Source organism: Lactuca saligna, chromosome 3 (assembly GCF_052625555.1).
Source record: "Lactuca saligna cultivar CGN05327 chromosome 3, ASM5262555v1, whole genome shotgun sequence".
In the NCBI taxonomy this organism is placed as follows: domain Eukaryota; kingdom Viridiplantae; phylum Streptophyta; class Magnoliopsida; order Asterales; family Asteraceae; genus Lactuca; species Lactuca saligna.
In genome coordinates, this window is record NC_136419.1 from 197,306,255 (window position 1) to 197,317,006 (window position 10,752).

Sequence of the window (10,752 nt, forward strand, 5' to 3'; positions counted from 1 at the left end):
AATCTTGATGTGGTCTAGTTTAGGTACTTTACCAGTCCACATCTCGTGAGGAGTTTTGGCAACTTTCTTTGTAGGGACTAGATTAAGAATATGGGCGGCAGTCTCTAAGGCATACACCAAGAATGAGATTGGTAGTGAAGCTCGACTCATCATGGAATGAACCATGTCTAACAAGGTTCGATTACGCCTCTCAGCCACACCATTCAACTGCGGTTTCCTGGGAGGTGTCAATTGTGAGACAATCCCACATTCTCTTAGATAGTCGAGGAACTCTGAACTAAGATACTCACCATCTCGATCGGATCGAAGCATCTTAATGTTCCTGCCCAATTGATTCTCAACTTCCTGTTTAAATTCCTTAAACTTCTCGAAAGTATCTGACTTATGCTTGATTAAGTAGACATATCCATATCTACTGTAATCATCAGTAAAAGTCAAATAATAATGATTAGCATCCCTTGTGGCATGTTTGAATGGTCCACACACATCCGTGTGTATAAGGTCCAACAAACCTTCACCCCTTTCACACGAGCCTGTGAAGGGTGACTTTGTCATTTTTCCAAGTAAGCATGATTCGCAACTATCATCTGACTTTAGGTCAAACGACTCCAAGACTCCATCATTTTGGAGTTGGCCTATGCGTTTCTTGCTTATATGTCCAAGACGACAATGCCATAATGATGCTTTATCCAAGTTATTATTATTAGGAGAATCAATACACAAAACATTATTTCCTAAGTGATCTACAACAGATACAGCTTCATACACACCATCACAAGGTAATGCTTTAAAATAAAGAACATTATTAAAGAAAGCATTAATCGAACCAACTTCATTATCAAATGAAAAGGTGAAACCTTGTTTATACAATGCATGAAAGGAAATAATATTTCTTGCCATTTCTGGCGAATAACAACATTTATTCAAATCTAAATTTAACCCACTACTTAGCGATAAAGTATAAACTCCAATCTTGGTGACAGGTGTAACTTTCCTATTCCCCATTATTAAGTTTATTCTTCCTTGCTCCACATTCTCACTTCTTCCTAGTCCCTGCAAGTCACAACAAATGTGAATACCACAACCGGTATCAAGGACCCAAGATTTTGAATGGGGTGAGTTATTAGAAATGATAGTGTAAATACCTGCATGGTTGGGTTTAACTTTCCCATCCTTCACATCTTGCTGGTATTTTGGGCAGTTCCGCTTCCAATGTGATTTTTCATGGCAATAGAAGCATTCAGCCTCTTTTGGGTCAGAAGAAGGAGTGACAAAACCTTTCTTGGTTCCACTTGAAGAAGAGCCATCAAGGGTCCTAACCTTGGTACCCTTCGAATAACTCTTTCTCTTCTTCCCTCGACTTTTCCCGATTGCGAAAACCGGAGTGGAGTTTGGAGTAGGAGTGTTAACAACCGACTTCCCCTTAAGACCTAATTCAACGGTCTTGAGAAGTCCCTAAAGTTTGCTGAGTGTGACCTCTTCCTTATTCATGTGATATGTCATGCAGAATTGATCATAGCATGATTGTTCACATTAAGCTTCACCAATCGATCCACATACCTTTGCATTTTCTGCATGTGGCTCGTGACGGAATCCCCGTCCTTCATCACAGTTGTTATCATGGAGTAGATGATTTCGTACCTCTCTTATCGTGCACTTTGATTGTATCTTTCCATCAAATCTTGGTGCATTTCATAAGGGTAGAAATCCTCATAGGACTTTTGGAGTTCTGCTGTCATTGTGGCCATCATGATGCATGCTACTTTCGTAGCATCCCTTTAATGTGCCTGAAAGTCAGCGATCTCCTGAGGAGTTGCAGTGGTCTCATCAATCTCCTTAAGCTCCTTGTCGACGACATATTCTTTGCCCTCGTAGCGGGTAATCATCCTGATGTTTCTGATCCACTCATTGAAGTTGGATCCATCAAAAGTGACTTTCCCACACAAGCTCATAAGAGTAAAGGAGCCATTAGGATTCGAGCCAGAAGCAGCATTGTTTGAAGACATCGGAAGGAAGAGGACGAGATTAGTTTAGATATTAAGATAGTCCTTAATAAAACACCTAAATGTAATATTAAGGCTAGGATCCAATCACAATATATTATAACTTATAAGAGGTATGCCGTAATCCAAGCTATAACATATTTGAAAGGTAGGTGAATGACGATTCACCAATTTCCACCACGAAAACCGAAATATTAGATATTAGGTTTTATGATTGGTTCTTAGAAATTCCTAGATTATTTGAGATTCAATGAACTTTTCAAAGGCATGTTTCAATCTCGAGTGTGCCCTCCAAGTTTTGTGACTGTGATACCGAGGATCACAAAACGAGGTGTGAAGTAACCATGCAAATCACTTGGTACCCTTAAAGTTTATCACTCAATCGATGTGCCGGTAAACCGCACACGCTCCACCGATACTATAATAAACCTTAAGCCACCCTTTATCTACCTTGTTAAGTCCAAGTTAATGTGCCGGTTAACCACACACGCTCCACCAACGACTTAGATAAAGTGTAAAGTGTAATTTTATGGATTAGCACCTTATTCACGTTTTCCTAAAGTAACTAAGATTGGGAATTTAGTAAAACATTTAGTTACTTTATAATATTCATCATACTTTGAATGAGAATTTATAAGTCCTTGTCTTACCCGTTCGGCTAACGACCCTCCACCAGTCAAGCAAGCGGTGGGTGAGAGTAGACACCCATTAAGTCACCATTTTATAGGCAACAACCTTATACCCACCTTATAGACCGGCTTCGTGAATGAGGCGTACTAGCGGTAAGACGACTTTGTTCTTATATATATATATATATATATATATATATATATATATATATATATATATATATAATTATTAAATCATCATAATATAAGTATAAGGGTTGACTTTGAACTTTTAAAATTCTAAGGGTTGGAACTAAAGTTTTAACTTAACTTTACTTGTTCCAAAACTTGAGGGCAAGTTTTGTAACTTTCAAAACTTTTCATTTCTTGTAACTTATGAGTTTAATAGAGTAATAAAATGAAGACTCTTCATTTTCTAACTCTTGTGTTCTTTTAATGGTTTTAGTTCAAGTGTGACACTTGGTTTTCCATAACTTGAGGACAAGTTATGGACTCCATTAAAACACATTATGATCAAGAATTAATCTACCACATAGGTTACAAATAATTCCTATGATCATCTAAAACATCATAAGAACAAGAACATGAATATGAACACATTCATAAATCAAAATTACACTTAAAACTTTGTAATTTTGATAACTAGCTGTTGTAAATGAATTAGAAGGAACATTACACCATCAAAACAAGTTTTCAAGTACCAAAACAGTTTAGGGTAATGTTTCTAGTCCATTTACAGCAACTAAAGTCGAAATTCTGCAATCTGTCGACCCTACTCGTCGAGTGCATGAACTTACTCGCCGAGTTGGTTGAAGTTACACATGAACTCGACGAGTCCCCCCTATGTACTCGACGAGTCCATTCGTAGACAGCAAGATTTTCGAATTTTTTCAACTTTTAAGCACAAATAAGAAGCAAACAAGCCTAGGCTCTGATACCACTGATGGGGTTTTGAGCATTCTAACACTTCCTAAGTGTACATGCAACCCTAATAACCTTGGATCTATGTTTGTCTAATTATCATGCCAAGTTGAATTCCAAGGCTATATTCCTATCTAGCATATATGGGGAACAATTTTAACTTGAATGATAGATAGAATAACTTACCTTGTTGTTGCTTATGTTCCTTGAAACCTTATGAGCCTAGCACCCCAAGTGTGATGCCTCAAATGCTTCACACAACACCAAATGCTCTTGGAAAGACTTATAAGAGAATGCACACTTCTTGAAATCGGCCAAGCCCTCTTGTTTCCTTAGTGTAGCCGATTTTGATGGAGAATGAGATCCTTATATAGTGTTGACACATCTAGGGTTACACCATGTAGACCCTAATGTGTCATGACTCTTCATTTCCATGACCCATGGGTTTGTAACTCCCATGGAGCATCCTATGGGTGGAACCCAACTTCATAATCCATGGAGCCTCTTAGTCCACTATACAAGATATGGATGATTTACATAATCAACCCATATATTTAATTAGTTATCTTTTGATCACTTAATTAATTCTAAATTAATTCTTGATCAAACTAATCAAATAATATTATTAATATATTAGAACTTATAATATATTAATAATCTCCAAGTGTTATTTCTCTCATTTAGTCTATCCAATTGCATGGTGCCATGCAACCCAAATGGACCATGCCGGGTCGGGTCAAGTACATACCAGAAATAGTTATGGACTTAGACACCTTATCCAACAAGCTCTTCGAAGGATACCAAGGCTAGGACCCTTGATGGCTCTTCTTCAAGTGGAACCAAGAAAGGTTTCGTTACTCCGTCTTCTAACCCAAAAGAGGTTGAATGCTTTTATTGCCATGAAAAGTCGCATTGGAAGCAGAATTGCCCAAAGTACCAGCAATATGTTATGGATGGGAAAGTTAAACCCAACAATGTAGGTATTTACACTATTCTATCTAATAACTCACCCTATTCTAACTCTTGGGTCCTTGATACAGATTGTGGTATTCTTATCTGTTCTGATTTTTAGGGACTAAGAAGAAGTGAGAATGTGGAGCATGGAAAGATAAACTTGATCATGAGGAATAGGAAAGCTTTGTTGGATTAATGTCTAAGTCCATAACTATATTTGTTATGTACTTGACCCGACCTGGCATGGTCTATTTGGGTTGCACTTCACCAGCACAATTTATATGGATAGTCTTTTGAGAATAGTATAATTATGATTAATATTAATATATTATAAGTCCTAATATATTAATATGGAATCATACTATTTAATTAGTATTGATCAAGAATAAATTTAGAATTAAGTAAGTGATAAAAAAGAGATTAATTAAATATGGACTCTTATACATATGGAATGGGCCAAGTTCATTTAGTTTGGACTAAGTTATCATGGATAGGTCATGGAGCTTTTAACCCATGGATCCTATTTAAATGAAAGGTCATGGGTATTAGGGTTTACATGGATGTAACCCTAATCCTGCATAATATATAAAGGGGTCCTTGGCTAACAAAATCGGCACTAGTGTATGGAAATAAGAGTGGGTCGATTTTAGTGTGCATACATATTCACTCAAGTTCTTCCAAGGTGCTTTGGTGATTTGTGATTCCACTTGAGGCTTCCAAACTATTGAGGCTAAACTCTTAAAGCTTGAAGACATCAAGCTAAATGAAAAGGTATGTCATCTAACTAGAACTTTGTATTATATGTGCTTCATAATATGCTAGTTAGGATGAAACCTTGGAATATTTAATATTTTCATGTGTAATAGAGAAAAAATAGATACAAGGTTTATAGGGTTGTATGTACACCATAAGAGTGTTAGAATGCTCAAAACCCATCAGTGGTATCAGAGCCTAGGCTTGTTTCTTGTCATACTTGCTTAAATTGCTTAAAAATCGAATATTGGTGTTGTCAGCACAACAGACTCACCGAGTCCAAGGAAAAAAGAATCCAACTCATCGAGTTTGTTCATTCACTCAATGAGTTGGACCCCCAGACAGCATATATTCGACTGTTTTGGTTGGAATTGGACTAGGAACATTACCCTAAGTTGTTTTTGGACTTGTAATCCAATTTCAAAGATAAATTTCAATAGATTCATGTTTTGTATTAGTTTAAGTGTTATGCTAATTTCATGAAAAAGTTTGATTCCAATTATCTTGTCCATATGAGTTGCTTATATTAATAGAAAAAGGTTGATTGATTATGTGTCTAATCCATTTTAATCTAAGAACTGATTCTAAAATGTGTTTGTGTAACTTGTCCTCAAGTTACATGAAAATTAACATTAAAGTTTCTTAAAACTCATACAAGTTGGCAATGGTTACAAAATGAAGATTCTTGTCCTCATTAAATGGTTTAATGACTCCATAACTTGTCCTCAAGTTATGAAGGTTCAAGAGTCACTTCATTAAATCATTAAAATGTGTAACCTTAATTAGTTCCATAAGTTAAAAAGAAGAAGAGTTAGATTCTTTAATAGTTTAAAGTCTTCCATAACTTGTCCTCAAGTTATGGAACTCAAAGAGCTTTTAATTAAAACTACTTTAAACACATAAGTTATGGGATCAATTAGTTTTGAATATTTTCAAAACTTGCCCTCAAGTTTTGCAATTTGAAAAAGTTTTCTCTTATGAATACTCTAATTCCAAGTTTAGCTCTTTGAATTTTAAGAGTTAAAATTCAACCCTTATAATTTATAATATTATAAGTTAATAATGTATCTATGTATAAAAGCAAGTCAGTCTTACCATTATTAAGCCTCATTCACGAAGCCGATCTATAAGGGGGTATAAGGTTAATGCCTACAGTTTAATGGGTGTCCACTCTCCTTTCATTAAAAGTATTAATGATAAATACTAAGTAACTAAACCTTTTATAAATAACCAATCTTAGTTACTTATAAAAATGTGAATAAAGTGCTAATCCATGAAATTACACTTTGCACTTTGTTTAAGTCGGTTAGTGGAGCGTGTGTGGTTAACCGGCACACTAACTCGTATTTAACAAGGTAGGAAAAGGGTAACTTAATTTTTATCATAGTATCGATGGAGCGTGTGTGGTTAACCGACACATCGATTGAGGGGCAAACACTTAAGGGTACCAAGTAATTTTCATGGTTACTTCACACCTTGTTTTGTGATCCTCGACATCATAGTCACAAAACCTGATGTGCACACTCGAGATTGAAACATGCCATTAAACCGTTCAATGAATCTTAAAAGATCTAGGCATTTCATATCCAATCCAAAAAAACCCAATAATTTATTTCGTTTTTCATGGTGGAAATTGGTGAACCGTCATTCACCTACCTTTAAATATTCTATAGCGTGGATTATGGCATCCCTCTTCCAAGTTATAAAATATTGTGTTAGGTCCTAGCCTTAATAGTTCATATTGGGTGTTATATTAAAGACTTTAAATCAACTCTCTTGAATATCTCCCAAAAAGATGTCTGATTCAGACATCTATGATCTTCCTAGGACTCTTGAAACTTCACCTCCTCCACCTCCTCCAATTATTCTCCTTTAACCACAAGTTCAAGGTCACTCAAGCCCTATTGGTAAGAAAGGTCTATGTGTGGTCACATCTTGGAGATGAAGTCACATATTGACAAGCTGGGAGAGTTAAGTGTCAAAGTCTTGAGAAAGTTGGTGGTTCAAACACTTTCTAAGTCATATAGTGAGTTCCTTTGGGACTCCTATGAAACAAACTATGACAAGACCCTTTATGATCTAATCTATTTGCTTCGTGTTGCTGAATCTGTAATGATTTGGAAGGCTAGTAAAGCAAATTTGATTAGAAGATCGACTTCCCAAAACTTTATGGACATTGACAATGGTAACAATGGTAATCCAGAAAAAGCATTATCTTCCCAATAGAAAGGGATCGGTCATAGTAAATTCGGTTGACCAAATGGTAAAGAGAAAGACTAAGTCTGTGATAGTCCCATCTACCATTACGAAAGGGTTTGTATGTTAAAGTGCCAAAAGGAAAGGGCATTGGTTGCAAAGCTGCCAAATTTACCTGAAAGATCATAAGGTTGGTAAAGTCAATAAGTTTGACTCAACTTCAGGTAAAGTCCACTGTCAAACAATATTAAGTTTCTATTATGAGATTCTTATTACATGATGTGACTGGGTCACATATTGATGTTTTAAGAATCAACGAAAAGGTGAAGAAGGAAGTATATGTTGATTTTGATCGCGAAGATGGATTTCAATCGCATGGTTCGGTGATCAGAATTTTAAGATGTCACATAGGAGTTATGATATATTGCTTAGGAATAGATAACAACAAAGTTTTCATGTGCTTTTGCACTGTAAGGATAGTTTTTCTGCAAAGTTTTTAAAATAAAAGAAAAAATTTAGATTTTACTTATTTTAAAATATCCTTACAATGGCATTTGTGAAAAACTTTTGTTGCTTATAAGATTCCATTAATAGCAAGAGTGGAAATATAAATTTGATTCTTTCATTTGTGGTAGTGTCTAAATTTACCAAATAAGGAAAGATTCTCATCACCCAAGTTTCAATTGGACCAAAACTTGGAATCATGCAAGTTGTATAGTATGATGAATGAGAAGTTTCAAGCATTGGAAAATTCAGACTAATTACTTGTTCACATAGATGTGTGAGTAAAGTAAAGGACTAAGGGATCAAGTACACACACTTGTGCACTGATCAAGCCCACCACAAATGATCATTAAGACTATTCATCATGATTTAGTAAAGTTTAGTAAATATGATTATACTTACAAGGTTAAGTATAATTCTGAGACATTGGAAAACTTTCAATGTTCGTCAGAACGAATAAGAAGAATCAAATTAGGCAGAAGGATAAAAGTTTCTGATATCTAAAAAAGATGGGAGAGTACTTTAGTATCATGTTTTAAGATCATCTTAATGATTTTGAGACCATATCACAATTCATCCTCTAAGTGCATTCTGATATTTAAGAATAGGAGTTATGAATTGTTGAAGTGGTTAAATCAAGAAGATGATTCATACTTCATTCCAAAAGAAATTCTTAGATTTATACTTTAAGATTGTAACTTGAGTGACATGTCTTAAAGAATGTTTAAAACACTTGGCAAATGTAAGAGTAAAAGTTTTCTACTTTTGTACATTTGAAATTTGCAAGCTGTGATGTTTTGGATAAAACAAAGACCAACTTAGGCCAATTGTGTGAAGCGTATGTCTTGATAAAGAATCCGCACTATCTCTTGAATATTTGGCAAGATAGTCTTATATGTCAAGAGGACAGTGAGAGATTAAAAGATCCAAAAAGGGTTTCAAGATCTAATTAAGAATAAAAACATGTAATTTAGCATTAGCACAAGACTTAAGGTTTATAACCTATCGTGTTGACATATTTCTATTTCTGTGCCCATTCCAGTTAAAGTTGGCTTTGGATATGAGTTCTTAGAGTTCTCAATTGGTTGCATAACAACTTAGAAGCAATGGCAGGCCCTTGAGCTGCCAGGTGGCAAGAAATTAGGATTGAGTTCAGTCCATATGAGTTTAGATTTTTCATTATCCTTGTCTTGTGACTAAGGTTTTGACAATTCACATGGATAATAACACATACACCATAAAATCAAAGGTTCATAAGGTTTATCTCCGATTCACAAAAATGATGGTGAGGAAACACTTCCACCAAGTAGATTTGAAGCAGATAGCAAAGATCTAAACAGTTAAGACTATGATTACGACATCCCTTTTCATAGTTCTAAAATTTTGTAGACACACCTATGAGCTATCTAAGATAAGGTGTATGATTTTGATTAAGTCTTATCAAGGTAATCTCATCACAGAAATCTGAACTTTGGTAAGAAAGTCTGTAAAGTATTGACTTCTAGAAGTCCAACTGATTTCTGAGTACATGTCAAAGCTAATGGGAGCGTAAGTGTTATGCTAATAATCTTAATGTTAGTGGGAGCATGATAACTATGATAAAGGTCGCAAGGTAGCAATGTTAATTATAGAAAACAAAAGTTTCAATTTGTGAGCTTGGAGGGCTTGAAAAAGTTGTTTTCCTATACTTAAGGAAGAGGAAATTATACTTCATTTCAATCCTAAAAGGCTTAGATTGAGTTTATAATCATTCTAAAGAGCTTATATTGAGATTTTAATCACCTTTAGTCAAGGGTGTATATATATATATATATATATATATATATATATATATATATATACATATATGAATTTCATGTTGGATTGGTTCAACTTAAGAAAATTCTATATATTGTGTTCTCAAAATGCAATTATGATTACGACATCCCTTTTCATAGTCAAATTTTGAGAGTATGGCAAACAAAAATTATTATGGCAAAAGACTAGTCTAGAACCATGTCTTTATGTGAAACATCATGAATCATGTCCCATTTACTTTGGGTACAACATCGATTACATATGCTATAATATTTACCCTTTCTGAAATTTCCAAATGCCTTGGGGAATTAAGGGGAAAAATGTCTAGGATTTGATATGACGAAACTGATTAAGCAATTGTCCAGGAAAATCTAAGGTTTACCAAAGATTGGTTTCTCAAGGACTGTTGGAAGTATACTTTTAATATTGGAAGGACCATATTGACACAGACTGAAAAGAGGCAACTCTTGTTCAAAAGTGATAGTCAAAATGGGAATATAGAGTTTTCTTCATAGGTGGAAACAATCTATGTAAGCTTAAACAAACCTAATGCAAGAAGCATGTTCAAAGCAATGCGCTTTGAATTCGAGATATCATTTCTGTGGAATTTCTTTCCATTCGGATACTCTGCAATGAATGTTGCCAAGTATTTATGGCTTTGTGCATAATCATTACAAGAGGAACAGTGCATATAAGTTTAAAATCTAAACAGATTTCGATAAATGATAGGAATTTGCAATTTTTACATTAAAGACAAGGATTTAGGAGTGTGAAAAGAGAATCATTGAAATTCTATTCAATTGATCTAAGTTCACAAAGAAAAGGATCATAGACAAACATAGAGTTCATACTTGGTGTATGGCAAAGCTATTGTTTAGAAAACATGGTGTACATGCTTGGAGTTTGGGACACCTAGTGTTTTAATTCAAGTATAAATTTGATAAAACCGAAACAATGAAAAATGAGTAATCAGTATGGTAATAAATAGAAAGTGT